General features: G+C 41.7%; 1 pseudogene; it reads left to right on the forward strand.

Annotated features, from left to right (window-relative positions):
• The first annotated feature begins 24,256 nt into the window (after positions 1–24,256).
• On the forward strand, positions 24,257–25,337 carry LOC127348482 (mitogen-activated protein kinase kinase 9-like; annotated as a pseudogene).
• Positions 25,338–25,897: the final 560 nt, after the last annotated feature.

The following is a 25,897-nucleotide window of genomic DNA, read 5'->3' on the forward strand; positions in this document are numbered from 1 at the left end:
TTTCAGAGGCTCCTTTTTCATTACTCTTAGGCTTGATATTCTCATCAAACAAATTTTCAGGAGCAATCCAATCATAATTCTTTTCTAGTGCCTCGCACATTCCTAAGAGCTTGCAAGGTATTGATGTTTTAATCTCCCCCTCACAATTAACTTTCTTAGTGTACTTTAGTCTATCCTTTTCCATCTTTTCAAGGGTACTAGCAAAGTTGGTATAAAATCCAAGCATCTTGTATTTAATAAAGACTTTTCTAGATTCTCTTGCTACATCACCAAATTCCTTAAGAAGGGTTTCCAAGACAAAATCTTTCTTTTCTCCTTCTTCCATATCACAGAGTGTAAGAAACATATGTTGCATTACGGGCTTGAGATTAACAAATGCAGCTTCTAACATGTGTACTAAAGAAGCAACAGCAATTACATAAGTAGGAGCAAGTTCTACCAAGTGTCTATCTTCAAAATCCTCAACCGTACTAACATGAGTGAAAAAATCTTCTATATTATCTCTTCCAATTATAGACCCTTTTCCTACCGGTATATCTTTCAGAGTGAACTTAGGAGGAAACATGATGAAATAAACAAAAGATAAATAAAGTAAATGCAAGTAACTAATTTTTTTGTATTTTTAGTATAGAGAACGCAAACAAGATAGTAAATAAAGTAATGCAAGTAACTAATTTTTTTGTATTTTGATATAAGAAAGCAAACAATGCAGTAAATAAAATAAAGTAAAGCAAGACAAAAACAAGGTAAAGAGATTGGATGTGAGAGACTCCCCTTGCAGCGTGTCTTGATCTCCCCGGCAACGGCGCCAGAAAAAGAGCTTGATACGCGTGAAGCAGACATCCGTTGGGAACCCCAAGAGGAAGGTGTGATGCGTACAACAGCAAGTTTTTCCTCAGTAAGAAACCAAGGTTATCGAACCAGTAGGATTCAAGGAGCACGTGAAGGTTGTTGGTGTCGGAGTGTAGTGCGGCGCAACACCAGGGATTCCGGCGCCAACGTGGAACCTGCACAACACAATCAAGATACTTTGCCCCAACGTAACAGTGAGGTTGTCAATCTCACCGGCTTGCTGTAAACAAAGGATTAATTGTATAGTGTGGAAGATGATGTTTGTTTGCGAAGAACAGTAAAGAACAAGTATTGCAGTAGATTGTATTTCAGATGTAAAAGAATGGACCGGGGTCCACAGTTCACTAGTGGTGTCTCTCCAATAAGAAATAGCATGTTGGGTGAACAAATTACAGTTGGGCAATTGACAAATAAAGAGGGCATAACAATGCACATACATATCACGATGACTACTATGAGAATTAATCAGGGCATTACGACAAAGTACATAGACCGCTATCCAGCATGCATCTATGCCTAAAAAGTCCACCTTCGGGTTAGCATCCGCACCCCTTCCAGTATTAAGTTGCAAACAACAGACAATTGCATTAAGTATGGTGCGTAATGTAATCAACACAAATATCCTTAGACAAAGCATTGATGTTTTATCCCTAGTGGCAACAACACATCCACAACCTTAGAACTTTCTCATCACTGTCCTGCATTCAATGGAGGCATGAACCCACTATCGAGCATAAATACTCCCTCTTGTAGTTACAACTATCAACTTGGCCAGAGCCTCTACTAGCAACGGAGAGCATGCAAGAACATAAACAACACATATATGATAGATTGATAATCAACTTGACATAGTATTCCATATTCATCGGATCCCAACAAACACAACATGTAGCATTACAAATAGATGATCTTGATCATGATAGGTGATAACCCACAAGTATAGGGGATCGCAACAGTCTTCGCGGGAAGTAAAACCCAATTTATTGATTCGACAGAAGGGGAGACAAAGAATACTTGAAAGCCTTAACAGCGGAGTTGTCAATTCAGCTGCACCTGGAAACAGACTTGCTCGCAAGAGTTTATCAGTAGTAACAGTTTTATAGCAGTAGCAGTAGCGAAATAACAGCAGAACAGAGACAGCAGTAGTGATTATAGTAAACAGCAGGATTAAAATACTGTAGGCACAGGGATGGATGACGGGGCGTTGCATGGATGAGAGAAACTCATGTAACAATCAAAGCAGGGCAATTGCAGATAATAATAAAACGGTGTCCAAGTACAAAGCAATCCATAGGCATGTGTTCCGTATATAGTCGTACGTGCTCGCAATGAGAAACTTGCACAACATCTTTTGTCCTACCAGCTGACATAGGCATCCCCAATGGGCCTACCAAAGTTAGTACCCGGGGTTTACTGAAGGCCCACTACCCGAAGAATAAGAAGATTCGGAAGCCCAAGATGTTGTTAAGGAAAGATAGAGTTGTAATAGGAAGCATTGTTTGTAATCTTGCGGGATGAGTTAGAAACCTTCCTGGACTCTATAACTTGTACAACACGAATCCCTCGGCTCCGCCTCCTATATAAGGGGGAGTCGAGGGACAAAGAAAGCATCGAATCATTGTCTTTCAAACCCTAGTTTTCATAATCGTCGAATACTTTTCGGCTGAAACCTTCGAGATCTACTTGCCCTCTACTTCCAACTAAACCCTAGTCTACAACCCGTAGGCATTGACAAGTTAATACCTTGTCACCAGCCGGTGGCAGCCGGGCCTCTAGGGAATCTACTGGATATTAAGGTACTCCTTTTAATAGAGTACCGGAGCAAAGCATTAACACTCCGTGAACACATGTGATCCTCACATCACCGCCATCCCCTCCGGTTGTCCCAATTTCTGTCACTTCGGGGCCTTTGGTTCCGGACAGCGACATGTCTATACAACTTGCAGGTAAGATCATAAAACAATGCATATCATGATGAAACAATAACATGTTCAGATCTGAGATCATGGCACTCGGGCCCTAGTGACAAGCATTAAGCATAACAAGTTGCAACAATATCATCAAAGTACCAATTACGGACACTAGGCACTATGCCCTAACAATCTTATGCTATTACATGACCAATCTCATCCAATCCCTACCATCCCCTTCAGCCTACAGCGGGGGAATTACTCACACATGGATGGGTGAAGCATTGCTGGTCGATGGAGAGGCGTCGGTGGTGATGATGGCGATGATCTCCTCCAATTCCCCGTCCCGGCGGAGTGCCAGAACGGAGTTTCTGGTCCCCGAGACGGAGTTTCGCGATGTGGCGGCGTACTGGAGGGTTTCTGGCGACTTCGACTTTCTCCCCGTGTTTTTTAGGTCGAAACCCCTTAAGTAGTCCAGAGGAGGGCGTCGGAGGCTAGCCGAGGGGGCCACACACTAGGGCGGCGCGCCCCCCCTGGGCCGCGCCGGCCTGGTGTGTGGGGCCCTCGGGCCTCCACCTGGCTTATTTATATCCCTTTATGATTGCAATGTGTTTTGTATCACTATTCATCTATGTGCTACTCTACTGATGTCATTAAAGTACTCTATTCCTCATGCACGGTGTAATGGTGACAGTGTGTGCATCGTGTAGTACTTGGCGTAGGTTATGATTGTAATCTCTTGTAGATTATGAAGTTAACTATTGCTATGATAGTATTGATGTGATCTATTCCTCCTTTCATAGTGTGAAGGTGACAGTGTGCATGCTATGTTAGTACTTGGTTTAGTTGTGTTGATCTATCGTGCACTCTAAGGTTATTTAAACATGAATATCGAATATTGTGGAGCTTGTTAACTCCGGCATTGAGGGTTCATGTAATCCTACACAATTAGTGGTGTTCATCATCCAACAAGAGAGTGTAGAGTATAGCATATATCTATTTATTCTGTTATGTGATCAATGTTGAGAGTGTCCACTAGTGAAAGTATAATCCCTAGGCCTTGTTCCTAAATACTGCAATCGTCGCTGCTTGTTTATTGTTCTACTGCATCTGTACTGTCTGCAATATTACCACCATCAACCACATGCCAGTCCTGGACAGCAAAGCACTTTTCTGGCGCCGCTACTACTGCTCATACTTATTCATACCACCTGTATTTCACTATCTCATCGCCGAACTAGTGCACCTATTAGGTGTGTTGGGGACACAAGAGACTTCTTGCTTTGTGGTTGCAGGGTTGCATGAGAGGGATATCTTTGACCTCTTCCTCCCTGAGTTCGATAAACCTTGGGTGATCCACTTAAGGGAAACTTGCTGTTGTTCTACAAACCTCTGCTCTTGGAGGCCCAACACTGTCTACAAGAATAGAAGCACCCGTAGACACCACCCTACCATCCCCTTCAGCCTACAGCGGGGGAATTACTCACACATGGATGGGGGAAGCATTGTTGGTCGATGGAGAGGCGTCGGTGGTGATGATGGCGATGATCTCCTCCAATTCCCCGTCCCGGCGGAGTGCCAGAACGGAGTTTCTGGTCCCCGAGACGGAGTTTCGCGATGTGGCGGCGTACTGGAGGGTTTCTGGCGACTTCGACTTTCTCCCCGTGTTTTTTAGGTCGAAACCCCTTAAGTAGTCCAGAGGAGGGCGTCGGAGGCCAGCCGAGGGGGCCACACACTAGGGCGGCGCCCCCCCCTGGGCCGCGCCGGCCTGGTGTGTGGGGCCCTCGGGCCTCCACCTGGCTTGCCCTTCTGGCTCCGTGAGTTTTCTGGTAAAATAGGCCCTTTGGTATAAATTCCGAGGATTTTCCCGAAAGTTGAATTTCTGCACAAAAACAAGACGCCAGAGCAATTATGCTGAAAACAGCGTTAGTCCGTGTTAGTTGTATCCAAAATACACAAATTAGGGGCAAAACAATAGCAAAAGTGTTCGGGAAAGTAGATACGTTTTAGACGTATCAACTCCCCAAGCTTAGCTTATTGCTTGTCCTCAAGCAATTCAGTTAACAACTGAGTGCGATAAAAGAACTTTCACGAACACATTTTCTCATATGATGTAAATATTCTCATGATATGGCTAACACGTAGGCAGTTCATCATAAGGTACATGCAAATAAGATCATCTAATAGCTATGCCAATCATGGAAAGGTACCAACAATCAATAATAAGCATCATGAATCATGTCTATAAGCAGGATTGCAATGTTCATAAATGGGTATGATAAAGTGGTATCTCGCTTGCCCGAATTTGAACAGCAAAACATAAATGCCCAGGCACCTCTGAGGTTCATAGAAAGACTAGAAATAGAGATTGTCAAAGATAAAAGCATCAAAGTTATACCACAGTCAATCATATTTTGGGACAAGCATATTACACTAAGAATGACAGTTGCGCTCTCGAGAAAGTGCTCAAAGAAAGGATGGAGACACAACATAAAAGTAAAAGATTGACCCTTCGCAGAGGGAATGTGGATTAACATGCGCTAGAGCTTTTTATTTTTAAAACAGGAGTAAAATCATTTTGAGAGGTGTTTGTTGTTGTCAACGAATGGTAATGGGTACACCAACTACCTCGCCAACCAGACTTTCAAGAGCGGCTCCCATGAAGGACGTTATTTCTACCAGCAAGGTAGATCATCCCTCTTCTCTTTTGTTTACACATGTACTTTAGTTTTATTGTGGGCGACACTCCCCCCAACCTTTGCTTACACAAGCCATGGCTAACCGAATCCTCGGGTGCCTTCCATCAATCTCATACCATGGAGGAGTGTCTATTTGCAAAATTAAGTTGCTTACTGATGAATCAGAGCAAAACATGTGAAGAGAATTATTAATGAAGTTATTAGTTGGGGCTGGGCACCCCGTTGCCAGCTCTTATTAAGAAAGTCCGTCAAAAGTAAATGACAAGGTTGAAAGATAAACACCACATACTTCCTCATGAGCTATAAAACATTAACAAGAATTGAGAAGCATTTTGAAGGTTTTAAAGGTAGCGCATGAGAATTTACTTGGAATGGTTTGAAATGCCATGCATAGGTATTTATGGTGGACACTTTGGAACAACTTGGTTTTCAGGGGTTTGGAAGCACGAGCAGCGTTCCCGCTCAGTACAAGTGAAGACTAGCAATAGACTGGGGAGCGACAAATCAAGAGAGCAGTCACTGTCATAATCATGCTTGCGGCAAAATAAATTAACGGAGGCATAAAAGTGATACAAGAACTCTGAAGCAATGTAAATCATAGAGGCTTAATTGACTTTTGTTCAGTCATATGCATGCGTGAGCATGTGCCAAGTCGATTCAAATGAATTATTCAGAGGAGGATACCACAATGTCATACCTACTTATGAATAAAAAATGCAAGCAAACATCCATGACATGCTACTCATATTAATAAATTGGAGCTAAACATGAGAGATCATGAACTACTAGACTTTCTTAAATGACATATACCTCACATGAACCAACTAAGCATGATCACATGGATGAGTATATGTACAAAAATGAAAACAAATAGAGTTCATACCAGCCTCTCACCACATTCGAATTGTCGTAGATCGTCATTATTGCCTTTCACTTGTGTAGCTTGAATAATATGAAATGAAAACCACGCTCCATCCACCGAAGACCATTGAACTCATAATTAACTTTACAAAACTAAAGAAGAACAGAAAATATTTTTGGTGTTTTCGAATTGGAAACAAGAACAAAAGGAAACAAGCAAGCAAAGCAAAATCTTTTTGGATTTTCTTATAGGAAACCAACGATAGCAAATAAAGCAAAATAAATGCAAGAAACCAAAATAAACAAATGGTGAAGAGAAACAACAGAAATATTTTTGGTATTTTTTTGTTTTAGGAAAGAAACAAAGCAAAAACAAGAAAATGGAAACTAGAAGAGTCACATAAACACAAAGCAGCAGGAATTCGTCAAACTTGATGGCAGTACAGTAATCGATTTTTAAGAAATTCTTCCACTGCTCAAATCGAAAAGTGTTCAACTAATGAAAGTTAGATAACAACCTGGGGAACATGCACAAAAATTGGCTTCGCAAAATATCGTTCTGGCTATTTTTGAGAATTTTTTTGGTAACAGTCCAGAATCTGTTTTCAGGCAGCACTTCCCCAAATATCATCTCCCTCTCATTAGAAAACCACTCAAAGAAACTAAACAAGTATATACAAGTATCCAGCAACCATAATATGCAAAGAATGAGTGATGCCGGTATACCTCCCCCCAAGCTTAGGCTTTTGGCCTAAGTGGAGTTCAACCCCAGCGAGGGTCGCTGTTCCACGCCGGTGGATCATACATGGCATAGTCATAGTGAGGTCCCGATGCAGAAGAAAAGCGTGGAGGCTCCACATGCCCAAAATGTTGATGCGAAGAACTTGCTGCATCGGATGACGAGTCGAGGTGTTCCTCGGCCTCCTCCGTGTTGTCTCTTGCATGATGACCTCCTCCCTCCATGTATGCATTCAATGCACCTTCCGTGACTGACCAATCCTCCCTAGAATCAAGGTTAAATAGAACAGGTGCAGGCAATCCTACTAGTTTTTCAGTTTTCTTAGTTGTTCTCCAAGTCTTCTTGTAAAATGTTATCTTGTAAGATAGGTTACTCAAGTTAGATGAATCAGAAACAAATTCATGTTTAATCATGGAGACTATGTCAAGTTTCTCTATGGGAAGTTGAATATCAAGATGGTGAGGTTCTACATCATGCAAAGCTAGTAAACGAGAGGCGATGAGACCTCCACAAACTCCGCCCTTCTCACGGTTAGTAGCAAGTCTATAGGCTATCAATGCACCCAAATTATAAGCCCTATTACTTCGCAGTGCAGCAGGTAGAAAAGCTAAATCCTGGATAGATAATTTACTACCATTCTTTCTAGCAAGAACGCACTTAGTAATGAAATAAGCAAAGTAGCGGATAGCTGGGAGTTGAATGCTACTGATTTTACCACCATGCTCTGAGAAACTCCTTCCTTGACAAATCATCTCGAAGAGGTTTAAGAGCTCTCGCGGTGATCCCCTTATCTTCTCGCATGATCCCCATTGCGGTACTCTAATTGCTGTACAAAAATCATTGAATGGCAAGTTGACAGTTTTATTATAAATTTTGTAGTGAACCATAGGGTTAGATTGCGACCAATTGAACTTAAAATCCTGCACAACAGACATAGTCAATTTTGCATATTGGCATGATTCTCCGTCAACAAAATCATTCAACCCTGCTCGAGAAATTAGATTCTGAACATCTCCCAAGATTCCTGCACTTCTCATGAAATCTGTGCACGGGTAGTAAGAGGGGTATACTCCCTCTTCGCGGTTCACTCTCATGACTTGTTGCACCTCCAGTTCTTGTTGGTTTAGTTGATGTCTATTCCACTCCATTTTCTGAAATTTTCAACAAACATTATAAAATTTGATTTGGTGACATAAAATTGAGGGGAACTACTATAGGAACTTGCTAGAGTACTAATCATGCATCAAAACTAGTTTCTACAACTTAGAACAAGCATGGAAGCTCACTAAACATGTTACCTACAGCAGCAAAATATTCAAGATATACTCAACCAAACAAAATTCTACTTGGATAATCGGAGGAGTCACATACCGGAGAGCAAATGTGCCAAATTTCAGATAGAAATCTGGGCTGAGCAAAGAGGTCGAGAAATCTTGAGCTCTTGAGCAGAAATGCGAGTGAGAGGAAACTGGTGCTGGTTTTTTCGGGAGAGAGAAGAGTCTGGGAGGAAGAGATAAAGAAGTGAGGCAAGGGGGAGCCCACACACCAGGGTGGCGCGCCCCCCTTCCAGGCCGCGCCGGCCTGTGGGGTGCCACCCTGGGGTGCCCCACTGGTCATCCCAGTGTGCTCCTGTGTGCGTCTTCGAAAAATAGGACCAACGGTATAATTTTTGTGAATTTTTGAAAACTTTGAAAAATGCACATTTCTGGGTATTAAGTTTATTATTACTGGACAGAAAAAGATTTTGAAATTTCTATACAACTAAGGAACTTTGCAAAACAAAAGTGCTACAGCAAGTAGAACAAGTGGATGAAGAAAGAAATGATGTTTACCTCCTCTATGCATATAAAAAGTATTTGTTAGCAAGGTTGATCAAGTCTTGCCACCAAATAAATTTTACATAGCATAAGAAGAAATAAACTTCAAATCAATCATGTTACCTTGAATTGTATTGATATGGATCCAATCATAAGATTTTGATATCCTTCTTTAGGCTCATATATAGGACAATCAATAGTTCCAACTTTGATAGTTCTCACGTTAGAAATGGTATTAACTCCACATACTTTATCAATCCTCTTGGGAAAATAGACGGTATGCTCCTTATCATCAACATTGAAAGTAACTTTTCCTTTATTGCAATCAATAACAGCCCCTGCGGTGTTAAGAAAAGGTCTCCCAAGAATAATAGACATATTATCATCTTCAGGCATTTCCAACACAACAAAATCAGTTAATATCAAACAGTTATTACTAACTTGAACAGGAACATCCTCACATATACCAACAGGAATAGCAGTAGATTTATCAGCCATTTGCAAAGATATATCAGTAGGTATCAACTTATCTAAATAAAGTCTCTTGTAAAGAGAAAAAGGCATAACACTAACACCCGCTCCCAAATCACATAGAGCAGTTCTAACATAATTATTCTTAATAGAACAAGGAATAGTAGGTATACCTGGGTCGCCCAACTTCTTTGGAACCTTGCCATTGAAAGAGTAATTAGCAAGCATAGTGGAAATCTCCTCATTGGGGATTTTCCTTTTGTTAGTGACAATACCTTTCATATACTTTGAATAAGGAGGCAATTTAATAGCATCAGTCAAAGGGATTTGCAAGAATAAAGGTTTCATCCAATCGCAAAATTTATTATAGTGTTCTTCTTCCTTTGATTTTAGTTTCTTAGCAGGAAAAGACATTTGCTTTTGCACCCAAGGTTCTCTTTCATTACCATGTTTCTTAGCAATAAAATCTTCTTTAGTATACTTTTTATTTTTAGCATGCTTTTCAGGTTCATCCTCAACCTCTTCTTTATTAGAAGCATCATTCTTATCATTATCATTATCATTATCATGTTCATTACCACTTTCAGTTTCAGCATCGGAAATAGAAATACTATTAGGATCATTAACAGGCTTAGAGGATTCTACAACATTTTTATGTTTCTTCTTCTTTTTCTTAGAAGGGGCACTAGTTTCAATTCGTTGAGAATCTTGTTCAACTCTTTTGGGATGCCCTTCCGGATATAGAGGATCCTGGGTAGAGACACCGCCTCTAGTTGTTACTTCATAAGCATGTTTCTCTTTAGAATTATTTTTTAACAAGTCATTTTGCACTTTAGTGAGTTGATCAATTTGAGTTTGAACCATTTGAAAATGTTTAACAAGCATCTTAACATCATTGGAGGTTCTCTCCACAATATCATGCAAATTGCTAATAGCTTGAGAATTTTCCATTAGATGATTCTCTACTCTCATATTAAAATTTTCTTGCTTAACAATATAATTATAAAACTCATCGAAGCATTGAGCAGGAGGTTTCGGATACGGAATATCTTCCCTAGTAAAGCGTTGAAGGGAGTTTACCTCAATCATGGATGAAGGGGGAATTATCTCACATATATCTTCTATGGGAGGTAGATTCTTCACATCTTCGGATCTAATACCTTTCTCCTTAAGAGACTTCTTGGCTTCCCTCATATCTTCATCATTCAATTTAATTAAACCCCTCTTCTTCAATATTGGCGTCGGAGTTGGTTCAGGTGTAGTCCAATCATCATGATTCCGGCCTATTTTAGCCAATAATTCTTCAGCTTCGTCTGGAGTTCTTTTCCTGAAAACACAACCAGCACAACTATCCAAATATGCTCTAGACTCAACGGTTAGTCCACTATAGAATATATCAAGTAAATCATGCTTTTCCAAATCATGTCTAGGTCGAGCCCTGATAAGAGAGCAAAATCTTGCCCATGCTTCAGGCAATTTCTCTCCATCTTCCTGGTCAAAGCTATAAATTTTCTGTAAAGCAGCATGTTGAGCACTAGCAGGAAAGTATTTCCGAAAGAAAACATCAAGAAAAGCACCTGGACTTTTAATAGAACCAGGAGGCAAATTATTATACCAAGTTTTAGCATCATCCTTTAATGAGAAAGGAAAAATTTTAGCAATGAAATAAGTACGCATCTTGACATCATCAGAAAACAAGCTACTCATAGAAGAAAGTTCATTCATGTGTTCTACAGCACTTTCCTTTTCAGTACCACAAAAGGGTGTTTTCTCAACAATAGCTATATGAGATAGATCGAGAGAAAAATCATAATCTTTATCCTTAATGCATATAGGAGATGTGGCAAATTTAGGATCAGGAGATAGCTTATGTCTAATAAAGATATTGTGCGAGAAACTTTTTAATTTTTCTTGCATCAGCAGTAGCATTGCATCTATTAATAAAATCATCATTAAGCTCCACATAATCCTCATCAGGATCATCACTAGAATGATCAAGTTCAGGTGAATTAACAGGTGTAGCAGCATTTTCATTAGGAGTTTCAGCATTTTCAATTTGTCTAGACCTAGCAATTGTAGCATCTAGAAAGGATCCCAATGAACCACTATCATCAAGCACAGCAGAAACATTATCAATATTTTGAGAATTTTCAGATTCAGCAGAAGTACCAGCAAGTGAAGCTTGCGGCGGTGAAACAAGTTGACTTATCACATATGGTGAATCAAGAGTAGCAGAGGTACTCAGAGTTGTACCTTTTCTTGTAGTGGATGGTAATATGGCGACTTTAGGATCGCGAGATTTACCCATGATGGAGAATTTGCAGCGAACAATATCAATCCAAGTGAACTTCCAAATAAAGCTATGCTCCCTAAGAACGGCGCCGTAAAATGCCTCTTGATAACCCACAAGTATAGGGGATCGCAACAGTCTTCGCGGGAAGTAAAACCCAATTTATTGATTCGACACAAGGGGAGACAAAGAATACTTGAAAGCCTTAACAGCGGAGTTGTCAATTCAGCTGCACCTAGAAACACACTTGCTCGCAAGAGTTTATCAGTAGTAACAATTTTATAGCAGTAGCAGTAGAGAAATAACAACAGCAGAGTAACAGAGACAGCAGTAGTGATTATAGTAAACATCAGGATTAAAATACTGTAGGCACAGTGATGGATGACGGGCATTGAATGGATGAGAGAAACTCATGTAACAATCAAAGCAGGGCATTTGCAGATAATAATAAAACGGTGTCCAAGTACAAAGCAATCCATAGGCATGTGTTCCGTATATAGTCGTACGTGCTCGCAATGAGAAACTTGCACAACATCTTTTGTCCTACCAGCCGGTAGCAGCCGGGCCTCTAGGGAATCTACTGGATATTAAGGTACTCCTTTTAATAGAGTACCGGAGCAAAGCATTAACACTCCGTGAACACATGTGATCCTCACATCACCGCCATCCCCTCCGGTTGTCCCAATTTCTGTCACTTCGGGGCCTTTGGTTCCGGACAGCGACATGTGTATACAACTTGCAGGTAAGATCATAAAACAATGCATATCATGATGAAACAATAACATGTTCAGATCTGAGATCATGGCACTCGGGCCCTAGTGGCAAGCATTAAGCATAACAAGTTGCAACAATATCATCAAAGTACCAATTACGGACACTAGGCACTATGCCCTAACAATCTTATGCTATTACATGAGCAATCTCATCCAATCCCTATGATACGTCTCCGATGTATCGATAATTTCTTATGTTCCATGCTTGTTTTATGACAATACCTACATGTTTTGTTCACACTTTATATCGTTTTTATGCATTTTTCGGAACTAACCTATTGACGAGATGCCGAAGTGCCAGTTCCTGTTTTCTGCTGTTTTTGGTTTTAGAAATCCTAGTAAGTAAATATTCTCGGAATTGGACGAAATCAACGCCCAGCATCTAAGAATCACACGAAGCTTCCAGAACACCCGAGAGCCGCCAGAGGAGGGCCCTGTGGGCCCCAGACGATAGGGTGGCGCGGCCCAGGCCTTGGCCGCGCCCCCCTAGTGTGTCACCGCCTCGTCGACCCTCCGACTCTGCCTCTTCGCCTATTTAAAGGTCCCAGACCTAAATCTTCGATACGGAAAAACCACGGTACGAGAAACCTTCCAGAGCCGCCGCCATCGCGAAGCCAAGATCTGGGGGGACAGGAGTCTCTGTTCCGGCACGCCGCCGGGACGGGGAAGTGCCCCCGGAAGGCTTCTCCATCGACACCGCTGCCATCTCCACCGCCATCTTCATCAACGCTGCTGTCTCCCATGAGGAGGGAGTAGTTCTCCATCGAGTCTATGGGCTGTACCGGTAGCTATGTGGTTCATCTCTCTCCTATGTACTTCAATACAATAATCTCATGAGCTGCCTTACATGATTGAGATTCATATGATGATGCTTGTAATCTAGATGTCATTATGCTAGTCAAGTGGATTTTACTTATGTGATCTCCGGAGACTCCTTGTCCCACGTGTGTAAAGGTGACAGTGTGTGCACCGTGTGTGTCTCTTAGGCTATATTTCACAGAATACTTATTCACTGTTATGGATAGCATAGTGAAGTGCTTATTTATATCCCTTTATGATTGCAATGTGTTTTGTATCACTATTCATCTATGTGCTACTCTAGTGATGTTATTAAAGTACTCTATTCCTCCTGCACGGTGTAATGGTGACAGTGTGTGCATCGTGTAGTACTTGGCGTAGGTTATGATTGTAATCTCTTGTAGATTATGAAGTTAACTATTGCTATGATAGTATTGATGTGATCTATTCCTCCTTTCATAGTGTGAAGGTGACAGTGTGCATGCTATGTTAGTACTTGGTTTAGTTGTGTTGATCTATCGTGCACTCTAAGGTTATTTAAACATGAATATCGAATATTGTGGAGCTTGTTAACTCCGGCATTGAGGGTTCATGTAATCCTACACAATTAGTGGTGTTCATCATCCAACAAGAGAGTGTAGAGTATAGCATATATCTATTTATTCTGTTATGTAATCAATGTTGAGAGTGTCCACTAGTGAAAGTATAATCCCTAGGCCTTGTTCCTAAATACTGCAATCATCGCTGCTTGTTTACTGTTCTACTGCATCTGTACTGTCTGCAATATTACCACCATCAACCACATGCCAGTCCTGGACAGCAAAGCACTTTTCTGGCGCCGCTACTACTGCTCATACTTATTCATACCACCTGTATTTCACTATCTCTTCGCCGAACTAGTGCACCTATTAGGTGTGTTGGGGACACAAGAGACTTCTTGCTTTGTGGTTGCAGGGTTGCATGAGAGGGATATCTTTGACCTCTTCCTCCCTGAGTTCGATAAACCTTGGGTGATCCACTTAAGGGAAACTTGCTGCTGTTCTACAAACCTCTGCTCTTGGAGGCCCAACACTGTCTACAAGAATAGAAGCACCCGTAGACATCAAGCACTTTTCTGGCGCCGTTGCCGGGGAGGAAAGGTAAAAGGTACTCACACTCCGGATCTCGGCTACTAAGCTATTTTCGCCGTTGTAAGTACTCGAAGCTATTTCCTTTAGATCCTGCAATTGCATCTTTTTGTTTCTTGTTTACACTAGTTAGGCATAATGGAAAACAACAAAAATATGAGAGATCTTTATGAACTTTATCTTGAATTAGGACATGATGTGTTTGAAGAGAGAATTAAAGAACCCTTGGAAATTTATATGCATGCTAATGGGAATGTTATTAATATGAATGCTTTGAACAATATTATTGCTAATGCTATGGAAAATTCTAAGCTTGGGGAGGTCGGTTTTGATGAAAATGATCTCTTTAGCCCTCCGGGTATTGAGGAGAAAGTTTATGTTGATTATGATATGCCTCCTATTTATGATGATTATAATGATAGTAGTCTTTTGGTGCCACATGTTATGGAGGATAAATTTGATTATGATTACAATATGCCTCCTATATTTGATGATGAGAATAATAATGATAGCTACTTCGTTGAATTTGCTCCCGCTATTACTAATAAAATTGATTGTGCTTATGTGGAGAGTAATAATTTTATGCATGAGACTCATGATAAGAATGCTTTATGTGATAGTTATATTGTTGAGTTTGCTCATGATGCTACTGGACATTATTATGAGAGAGGAAAATATGGTGGTAGAAATTTTCATGGTACTAAAACACCTCTCTATATGCTTAAAATCTTGAAGTTGAGCTTGTCTAGTTTTCCTATGCTTGTTGCATTATGCTTCTTGAATTTATTTATTTACATGATTCCTATGCATAGGAAGCATGTTAGGCTTAAATGTGTTTTGAATTTGCCTCTTGATGCTCTCTTTTGCTTCAAATACTATTTCTTGCGAGTGCATCATTAAAACTGCTGAGCCCATCTTAATGGCTATAAAGAAAGAACTTCTTGGGAGATAACCCATGTGTTATTTTGCTACAGTACTTTTGTTTTATATTTGTATCTTGGAAGTTGTTACTACTGTAGCAACCTCTCCTTATCTTAATTTTGTTGCATTGTTGTGCCAAGTAAAGTCTTTGATAGTAAGGTTCATACTAGATTTGGATTACTGCGCAGAAACAGATTTCTTGCTGTCACGAATCTGGGCCTAATTCTCTGTAGGTAACTCAGAAAATTATGCCAATTTACGTGAGTGATCCTCAGATATGTACGCAACTTTCATTCAATTTGAGCATTTTCATTTGAGCAAGTCTGGTGCCTCTTAGAAATTCGTCTTTACGGACTGTTCTGTTTTGACAGATTCTGCCTTTTATTTCGCATTGCTTCTTTTGCTATGTTGGATGGATTTCTTTGTTCCATTAACTTTCAGAAGTTTTGAGCAATGTCCAGAAGTGTTAAGAATGATTGTGTCACCTCTGAACATGTGAATTTTGATTATGCACTAACCCTCTAATGAGTTGTTTCGAGTTTGGTGTGGAGGAAGTTTTCAAGGGTCAAGAGAGGAGGATGATACAATGTGATCAAGAAGAGTGAAAGCTCTAAGCTTGGGGATGCCCCGGTGGTTCATCCCTGCATATTTCAAGAAGACTCAAGCGTCTAAGCTTGGGGATGCCCAAGGCATCCCCTTCTTCATCGACAAATTATCAGGTTCCTTCTCTTGAAACTATATTTTTATTCGGTCACATCTTATGTACTTTACTTGGAGCGTCTGTGTGTTTTTGTTTTTTTGCTTTTGTTTGAATAAATGCTTGTGTGGGAGAGAGACACGCTCCGCTGGTTCATATGAACACATGTGTTCTTAGCTTTTAATTTTCATGGTGAAGGTTGAAACTGCTTCGTTAATTGTTATATGGTTGGAAACGGGAAATGCTACATGTAGTAATTGGCAAAATGTCTTGGATAATTTGATACTTGGCAATTGTTGTGCTCATGTTTAAGCTCTTGCACCATATACTTTGCACCTATTAATGAAGAAATACATAGAGCTTGCTAAAATTTGGTTTTGCATAATTGGTCTCTCTAAGGTCTAGATAATTTCTAGTATTGAGTTTGAACAACAAGGAAGACGGTGTAGAGTCTTATAATGTTTACAATATGTCTTTTATGTGAGTTTTGCTGCACCGGTTTATCCTTGTGTTTGTTTCACATAAACCTTGCTAGCCTAAGCCTTGTATCGAGAGGGAATACTTCTCATGCATCCAAAATCCTTGAGCCAACCACTATGCCATTTGTGTCCACCATACCTACCTACTACATGGTATTTCTCCGCCATTCCAAAGTAAATTGCTTGAGTGCTACCTTTAAACAATTCAAAATTTATTACCTCTGATTTGTGTCAATGTTTTATAGCTCATGAGGAAGTATGTGGTGTTTATCTTTCATTCTTGTTGGGCAACTTTCACCAATGGACTAGTGGCTTCATCCGCTTATCCAATAATTTTGCAAAAAGAGCTGGCAATGGGATTCCCAGTCCCAAATTAATTAACAAAAATACACACTCCTCCATGGTATGTGATTGTTGGACGGCACCCGAAGGATTCGGTTAGCCATGGCTTGAGAAAGCAAAGGTGGGGAGGAGTGTCATCATAATAAAACTAAAATAAAAAAGGCACTCCTTCATGGTATGAGATTGTTGGCAGGCACCCGAGGATTCGGTTAGCCATGGTTTGTGAAAGAAAGGTTGGAAGGAGTGCCACACAAAAATAAAAATAAAATGGGAGCCGCTCTTTGAAGGTTTGTCTGGCAAGGGGGTTATAGTGCCCACTACCATTCGTTGACAACAACAAACACCTCTCAAAATTTTACTTTTATTGCTCTCTATATGTTTTCAAAATCAAAGCTCTAGCACAAATATAGCAATCAATGCTTCCCTCTGCGAAGGGCCTTTCTTTTACTTTGATGTTGAGTCAGTTCACCTATTTCTCTCCATCTCAAGAAGCAAACACTTGTGTGAACTGTGCATTGATTCCTACATACTTGCATATTGCACTTGTTATATTACTTTACATTGACAATATCCATGAGATATACATGTTATAAGTTGAAAGCAACCGCTGAAACTTAATCTTCCTTTGTGTTGCTTCAATACCTTTACTTTGAATTATTGCTTTATGAGTTAACTCTTATGCAAGACTTATTGATGCTTGTCTTGAGGTACTATTCATGAAAAGTCTTTGCTATATGATTCATTTGTTTACTCATGTCATTTACCATTGTTTTGATCGCTGCATTCATTACATGTGCTTTACAATAGTATGATCAAGTTTATAATGGCATGTCACTCCAGAAATTATCTTTGTTATCGTTTACCTACTCGGGACGAGCAGGAACTAAGCTTGGGGATGCTGATACATCTCCGACGTATCGATAATTTCTTATGTTCCATGCTTGTTTTATGACAATACCTACATGTTTTGTTCACACTTTATATCATTTTTATGCGTTTTTGGAACTAACCTATTGACGAGATGCCGAAGTGCCAGTTCCTGTTTTCTGCTGTTTTTGGTTTCAGAAATCCTAGTAAGGAAATATTCTCGGAATTGGACGAAATCAACGCCCAACATCTTAGAATCACACGAAGCTTCCAGAACACCCGAGAGCCGCCAGAGGAGGGCCCTGTGGGCCCCAGACGATAGGGTGGCGCGGCCCAGGCCTTGGTCGTGCCCCCCTAGTGTGTCACCGCCTCGTCGACCCTCCGACTCCGCCTCTTTGCCTATTTAAAGGTCCCTGACCTAAATCTTCGATACGGAAAAACCACGGTACGAGAAACCTTCCAGAGCCGCCGCCATCGCGAAGCCAAGATCTGGAGGACAGGAGTCTCTGTTCCGGCACGCCGCCGGGACGGGGAAGTGCCCCCGGAAGGCTTCTCCATCGACACCGCTGCCATCTCCACCGCCATCTTCATCAATGCTGCTGTCTCCCATGAGGAGGGAGTAGTTCTCCATTGAGGCTAAGGGTTGTACCGGTAGCTATGTCGTTTATCTCTCTCCTATGTACTTCAATACAATAATCTCATGAGCTGCCTTACATGATTGAGATTCATATGATGATGCTTGTAATCTAGATGTCATTATGCTAATCAAGTGGATTTTACTTATGTGATCTCCGGAGACTCCTTGTCCCACGTGTGTAAAGGTGACAGTGTGTGCACCGTGTGTGTCTCTTAGGCTATATTTCACAGAATACTTATTCACTATTATGGATAGCATAGTGAAGTGCTTATTTATATCCCTTTATGATTGCAATGTGTTTTGTATCACTATTCATCTATGTGCTACTCTAGTGATGTTATTAAAGTACTCTATTCCTCCTGCACGGTGTAATGGTGATAGTGTGTGCATCGTGTAGTACTTGGCGTAGGTTATGATTGTAATCTCTTGTAGATTATGAAGTTAACTATTGCTATGATAGTATTGATGTGATCTATTCCTCCTTTCATAGTGTGAAGGTGACAGTGTGCATGCTATGTTAGTACTTGGTTTAGTTGTGTTGATCTATCGTGCACTCTAAGGTTATTTAAACATGAATATCGAATATTGTGGAGCTTGTTAACTCCGGCATTGAGGGTTCATGTAATCCTACACAATTAGTGGTGTTCATCATCCAACAAGAGAGTGTAGAGTATAGCATATATCTATTTATTCTGTTATGTGATCAATGTTGAGAGTGTCCACTAGTGAAAGTATAATCCCTAGGCCTTGTTCCTAAATACTGCAATCATCGCTGCTTGTTTACTGTTCTACTGCATCTGTACTGTCTGCAATATTACCACCATCAACCACACGCCAGTCCTGGACAGCAAAGCACTTTTCTGGCGCCGCTACTACTGCTCATACTTATTCATACCACCTGTATTTCACTATCTCTTCGCCGAACTAGTGCACCTATTAGGTGTGTTGGGGACACAAGAGACTTCTTGCTTTGTGGTTGCAGGGTTGCATGAGAGGGATATCTTTGACCTCTTCCTCCCTGAGTTCGATAAACCTTGGGTGATCCACTTAAGGGAAACTTGTTGCTGTTCTACAAACCTCTGCTCTTGGAGGCCCAACACTGTCTACAAGAATAGAAGCACCCGTAGACATCACCCTACCATCCCCTTCAGCCTACAGCGGGGGAATTACTCACACATGGATGGGGGAAGCATTGTTGGTCGATGGAGAGGCGTCGGTGGTGATGATGGCGATGATCTCCTCCAACTCCCCGTCCCGGCGGAGTGCCAGAACGGAGTTTCTGGTCCCCGAGACAGAGTTTCGCGATGTGGCGGCGTACTGGAGGGTTTCTGGCGACTTCGACTTTCTCCCCGTGTTTTTTAGGTCGAAACCCCTTAAGTAGTCCAGAGGAGGGCGTCGGAGACCAGCCGAGGGGGCCACACACTAGGGCGGCGCCCCCCCTGGGCCGCGCCGGCCTGGTGTGTGGGGCCCTCGGGCCTCCACCTGGCTTGCCCTTCTGGCTCCGTGAGTTTTCTGGTAAAATAGGCCCTTTGGTATAAATTCAGAGGATTTTCCCGAAAGTTGAATTTCTGCACAAAAACAAGACGCCAGAGCAATTCTGCTGAAAACAGCGTTAGTCCGTGTTAGTTGTATCCAAAATACACAAATTAGGGGCAAAACAATAGCAAAAGTGTTCGGGAAAGTAGATACGTTTTAGACGTATCAATAGGTAGCTCACAAGATCTAACATGATAGCACAATGATGAGAAGACAACCATCTAGCTACTGCTATGGACCCATAGTCCAGGGGTGAACTACTCACACATCAATCCGGAGGTGATCATGGTGATGAAGAGTCCTCCGGGAGATGATTCCCCTCTCCAGCAGGGTGCCGGAGGCGATCTCCTTAATCCCCCGAGATTGGATTAGCGGCGGCGGCGTCTCTGGAAGGTTTTCCGTATCGTGGCTCTCGGTACAGGGGTTTTCGCGACGAAGGCTTTAAGTAGGCGGAAGAGCAGGGTTGGAGGCGGCGCGAGGGCCCCACACCATAGGGCGGCGCGGGGCCCACCCTGGTCGCGCGTCCCTGTGGTGTCGGCGCCTCGTCGCCCCACTTCGTATCCTCTTCGGTCTTCTGGAAGCTTCGTGGAAAAATAAGACTCTGGGCGTTGATTTCGTCCAATTCCGAGAATATTTCCTTGGTAGGATTTCTGAAACCAAAAACAGCAGAAAACAGCAAGTGGCTCTTCGGCATCTTGTCAATAGGTTAGTGCCGGAAAATGCATATAAATGATATAAAGTGTGTATAAAACATGTGAGTATCATCATAAAAGTAGCATGGAACATAAGAAATTATAGATACGTTTGAGACGTATCAGGTATCCATGATGGCTCCTTTGCATACTCGAATAAATGACGAAATGGACCTCCTTGTTAATGCATGTGTTAATCCCTTTGCTTCATGGTATCTTGATATCCTGAGGTGAGACTCTTTAGATATTCCAGTGAATCAACTCTTTGATCACAATAGTTAACCTCGACCCGGTATCAATAACTTTTTCTTGTTTCATATATAGATGATGTCATGTGATCATTATCACATTTTTTCTTGCAGACGATTAGTTTACATCACAATACCGAGAGTGCCCAAAGCATATCTCTCATTCGTTACGTGGTGAAGATATCATTCGTGAATTATGAAGCTCCCGTTCATACTTTTGTATGTCTGAACCTTAAATTTTATATCACCTGGTTAAGGAAGTGATTATTGATAAGATCAAAGCATATCCTCTAATACGAGGTTAATAGATATTCTCATGGTCTAAGGAGTTTCAGATAAGACAACACCTAAAAATAAGGCTACACTAATGATAGACGAATATGTCTCATAGCATATCAACGACTTAGGTATGTTTAGTACAATTATTTATTAAAACAATGTACTCCATGTATTGCTAGCATCCTTGTGACAATGACAATGCACGATTAAAAATGCTTGACCACAATACATGAGCAAGTCATATTTAGAGGCAAGACTAGGAACATCTTTCTTGCTTATCTCTTTACACGTGCTTGTGAGCTTTTCTTCAAATCTCATATTTGGGAAACACAACAGATATAGCATAAAGGATATTAATAAACATGAAGTGATATATAATAAATAAAACTTACTATTATTGTATCTGCGGCATAACTCATTCAAATTCCCATTTGTACTAGAGTCCATAATCAACTTAAGCATGTTAATCAACACAATTTTAAATCTCAGTGCCCATGATTCCACTGTGGTTTAGTCTTCGTCATCAAACCTGGCACTCAGATCCTAATGACACTTGTCATATCTTGCATGCCCTTGTTCAAGATGAACTTGTAGCATTTGAAATCCGGTGTTTTAACTCGTTCGAATTCCAATGATCAATAAAGTTATACCACAATATGATCATAATATTAAAGAACAACCTTTTTGTCTCAGCAAACAAAAATATTTCTACCTTTATGGATTATTCACACTACATTTATTTTTATGGATATCATGCAATACTTCATGTGAAATCCAAATCATGTTTGTACTATTTATTCCATCAGTAAGTAACTTAAAATTATCAATAAAAAAGGTGAATAGGTATAAATTGTTAAATGATAACAACACCAACTTTATTTGGGATCAAATTGATAATCTCATAACCGAGATACCTGATCTGAAGTTTCTAATGAGAGCACATCAAACAAAGCTTTAACAGTTTTCTTAGTTATATCCCAAAAGTGTTCATAAAATTCAATAGGTAGACTATTACGTCCAAGAGCTTTGTGGTGATCAACGGATAAAAAAGCTTTTTAGTCTCCTCCATAGTCTATTCAGCTGTAAAATTTTCATTTAAACATTTATCGATGACACTTCCAAAATAAAAAGTTGTAATTGACAGAGCTGCAATCTTCCTATCGAGACAATATTATATAGTCCGTCCTCTCCATAATATTTGTAGTTTGAGTTCAGATTTGAATTACAATCCCAATAAGAATTATGGACCAAAGAGAAAGTAATGATGTGTCATAGGCCTCGAAGTGTGGCTCGATCTCACAAATTGACCAACGGGATGAACACACGTAGAAAAAACCCGATACAATCCGGTTTTCTCTCCATGGCCCGAACCACCGTCCCGATAGAATCACTCAAGAGAAAGACACAAGGTAGAATTCCTGAATGAAAAATCGATATGTAAATGGTAGAACCAAAAACATGAAAGAGTAGTAGCAAAGTAGAATTCCCAATCGGAAGAGACTTGTTCTACTAGAATCATGCAAGTTAAAGACCGATCACATAAAGAGAGCCTTGGATACAACACATAGATTTGTGTCTAAAAGGGGACGGGGTTCCCTAATCCACATAAGGATGATAGAGGCTCAAGACTAGTTCTTCATATCATCAACTCTACGGTCTCTAGGTGGGGAGAGGGACATATATATAGGGAGCCATGACCTACGTGTAGTTTAGTCATACAAAGGGGTTACATGGGTTGAGGCCCAACTGATATTGCTCATCTCGGTCCACTTAGGCTGGAGACTGTGGTGTAAGTAAACCGAAGACTCCGGTCTTGTTGTTTCAGTCCGGAGACTCTAGGGCAAGACTCTGGTAAGCCCAGAAACTCTCCGAACCGTTTGGATCGCTAGGCTCGATCTTCTTGGGCAAGAGACTTTGGTGTGGTGTACGCTGCAGACTTTGTTGTTGAGTGGATGAGGTTGGAGACTCTAGTGTAGCTTTGCCTGGAGTTTCTTTCTTCTTTTCTTTCTTGCTTCCATGATGCCGGCCTTTAGTCCTCGGTCATCCGTGACATCCTCTCTTTGTTCCGTACTTGTCGATGTATATCTATCATAGACATGTAACGGAGAATGAAGTAGCATATCATTCAATATAGGCAATTGTAGGCATGCATAAAGGAGAAGATTCACCTTTGAGAGACGTGTTGGCGTTGACGCACATGATACGGTGAAGACCAAAGATCGAGCCACAACAAGTAACTATTAATATGTTGCATAAGATTTTTTTTTGTCCACCAATAACATTATATCCATGTTTCAAAATATGAGTAAGATCGTGTCTCAGTCAAGCACTATCTAGCTTTACTCATAAAGAACTTGGTGTTGCAATCTCCCAATGTCAATCCTATCAAACTACTTTCACTGAACTTATACTTTTTAGCCGCCTTTTCTCGTCAGCAGACACCACTGCACAAAGGAGCAACAGCGTCGCAGAATTAAGCCTTAATAAAAATGATCAAAACGGCGCAGGTGCCATGGCGTGCTGCGTTCTAAGGAGGGACACACCTGATGACACACGTCGCACAACATCTTTTAAATTATAAACTCTACTAATCATAGCCATTGGTATTTAGTAGAGAGCTGCTTACTTGACTCGTGGTATTTTTTTGCCCTTTTTCTTCTCTTTTTCTTGAGATATTTAGGAACTAATGTTTTCGAGATTTTGACTCTGGAGTGTTGACATTGGCCATTTTTATACACGGACTGAGCTCCCATGTATCCCTTTCGTCCCAATTAACGGGCAGCATGCCAATTATGTATGTTACAAGCACGGGATTGCATTCGAGTTCATCTTCTTCCACTTGATTAAGAATTCTTTGTTAATTTCTGACGGCCGGTGAGCGACATTAATCAATCAATCAATCATCAGGCGGCTTTATTCTACTGTTCCCCATGAGAGTTTGCCCAAAACACCATCTAGAATCCACCTCATACATGGACGTGGCCTATTATCTTCCACCTGTGATTCTGTTTATTCTTATGTAAAACTGGGTGTAAATTAATTGGAGACTGAAAGCGAAAATAAAATATACCCTAAAAGTACATATCGCAGTCTTTATTTGAGTGTGATTTGGTGAAAGCAACACAGGCACATGTATACTTTGCAAGAACTGCAACTCAGATGATACAACTTACAAGTATAAATAAGCAATCGCTCAGCTGATCCAACCCAAAGCAATTGCTCAGATCACTCAGCTTAAGTGCACAGCTCAAGCAGGCAACTATCAATCATGGCTCTCATCAGGGAAAAGAGACTTCCGCAACTGCAGCTCTCGCTGCCCGTCCCGCCCCGCGCCGCTGTCCAGCGTCCCAACCCAATGTTCGCGCCGGCGCCGGCGCCGACGCCGAAGAAGGCATCGACACCAACGGCGCTGTCCAGCCAGTTCCGCATCTCCGACTTCGACAAGCTCGCCGTGCTGGGCCGAGGGAGCGGCGGCACCGTGTACAAGGTCCGGCATCGCGAGACGTGCGCGCTCTACGCTCTCAAGGTCCAGCACTACGGAGACCCTGCCGCGGCCGCCGAGGCGGAGATCCTCAGCCGCACGGCCTCGCCGTTCGTGGTCAGGTGTCATTCCATTCTCCCTGCTGCCGCCTCCAGTGACATCGCGATGCTCCTCGAGCTAGTGGACGGTGGATCGCTCGACTCCATCAAGAGCCGGCAGGGAGCGTTCCCGGAGGCCGCGCTCGCGGAGGTAGCAGCGCAGGCTCTGTCGGGCTTGGCATATCTCCACGCTCGCCGCATCGTGCACCTCGACATCAAGCCGGCGAACCTCCTCGCCAGCACGAACGGGGATATCAAGGTCGCCGACTTCGGCATCGCCAAGGTGCTCTCTCGCGCCGGCGACCAGTGCACGTCGTATGTGGGCACCACCGCGTATATGAGCCCCGAGCGCTTCGACCCCGAGGCGCACGGCGGGCACTACGACCCGTACGCCGTCGATGTCTGGAGCCTGGGGGTCACCATCCTTGAGCTCTTCATGGGCGGCACTCATGTGCGCCGTCTGCTTCGGTGAGGCGCCCACGCTGTCCGACGGAGCAGCTTCACATAATCTTCACGGTTTTATCGCCGCGTGCCTGCACAAATACTACCGCAAGAGGGCGTCCGTGGCGGATCTGCTTGCCCACCCGTTTGTTGCCCGGAGGGATGTGGCAGTGTCCAAGTGCGCGCTCCGGAAGCTGGTCGCCGACGTCTCGTTGGAGAGCCGGCGAACGTAATCCCGATGGGCAGTCGAACCATGAACATAAATAGGATCAGTTTTGTTAGTCATGTGCAGTACCCTACCATGGCGTCTAACATATCAGTTAGCTTAGCGCTCACATAGAAATGTACACTGCTTAGACTAATAGTGTTTCTGGTTTTAGTAGTACTCCCTCTGTTCCACAAAAAGCTTCTCAATTTTGTCTAGATTTGGATATACGTAGAGTTATAGACATATTTTAGTTATAGATACATCCGTATCTAGAAAAAATGAGAAGCTTTTTTTGAAATGGAGGGAGTACTTCTTTTCTTATGGAAGCAGGAACTTCGACCTTGAATATATGAGGAAATTGTTATATGATTTAATTCGAATAAATACTAGATAAATAATGACTATAGAAACAGAGATTAACCTAGCCTTGCCAGCTAGTACGTTAGATGAACAAATCAAATCTAAAGCATTTCCTATAACTATAAATTCTAGATGGATCTTGACCAGAGAGGACATAAACATGTCTAGTACAATTACATTAGTGTCCGAGTTTTTGTCGTCAGCCATGTCATCGAATAGGTTGTTGATGTCAGGGAAGTAGTCGTCCTGGAAGGAATCATCGGACGTGGTGTTG

The sequence above is a fragment of the Lolium perenne genome, chromosome 4 (genome assembly GCF_019359855.2).
Source record: "Lolium perenne isolate Kyuss_39 chromosome 4, Kyuss_2.0, whole genome shotgun sequence".
Classification (NCBI taxonomy): Eukaryota; Viridiplantae; Streptophyta; class Magnoliopsida; order Poales; family Poaceae; genus Lolium; species Lolium perenne.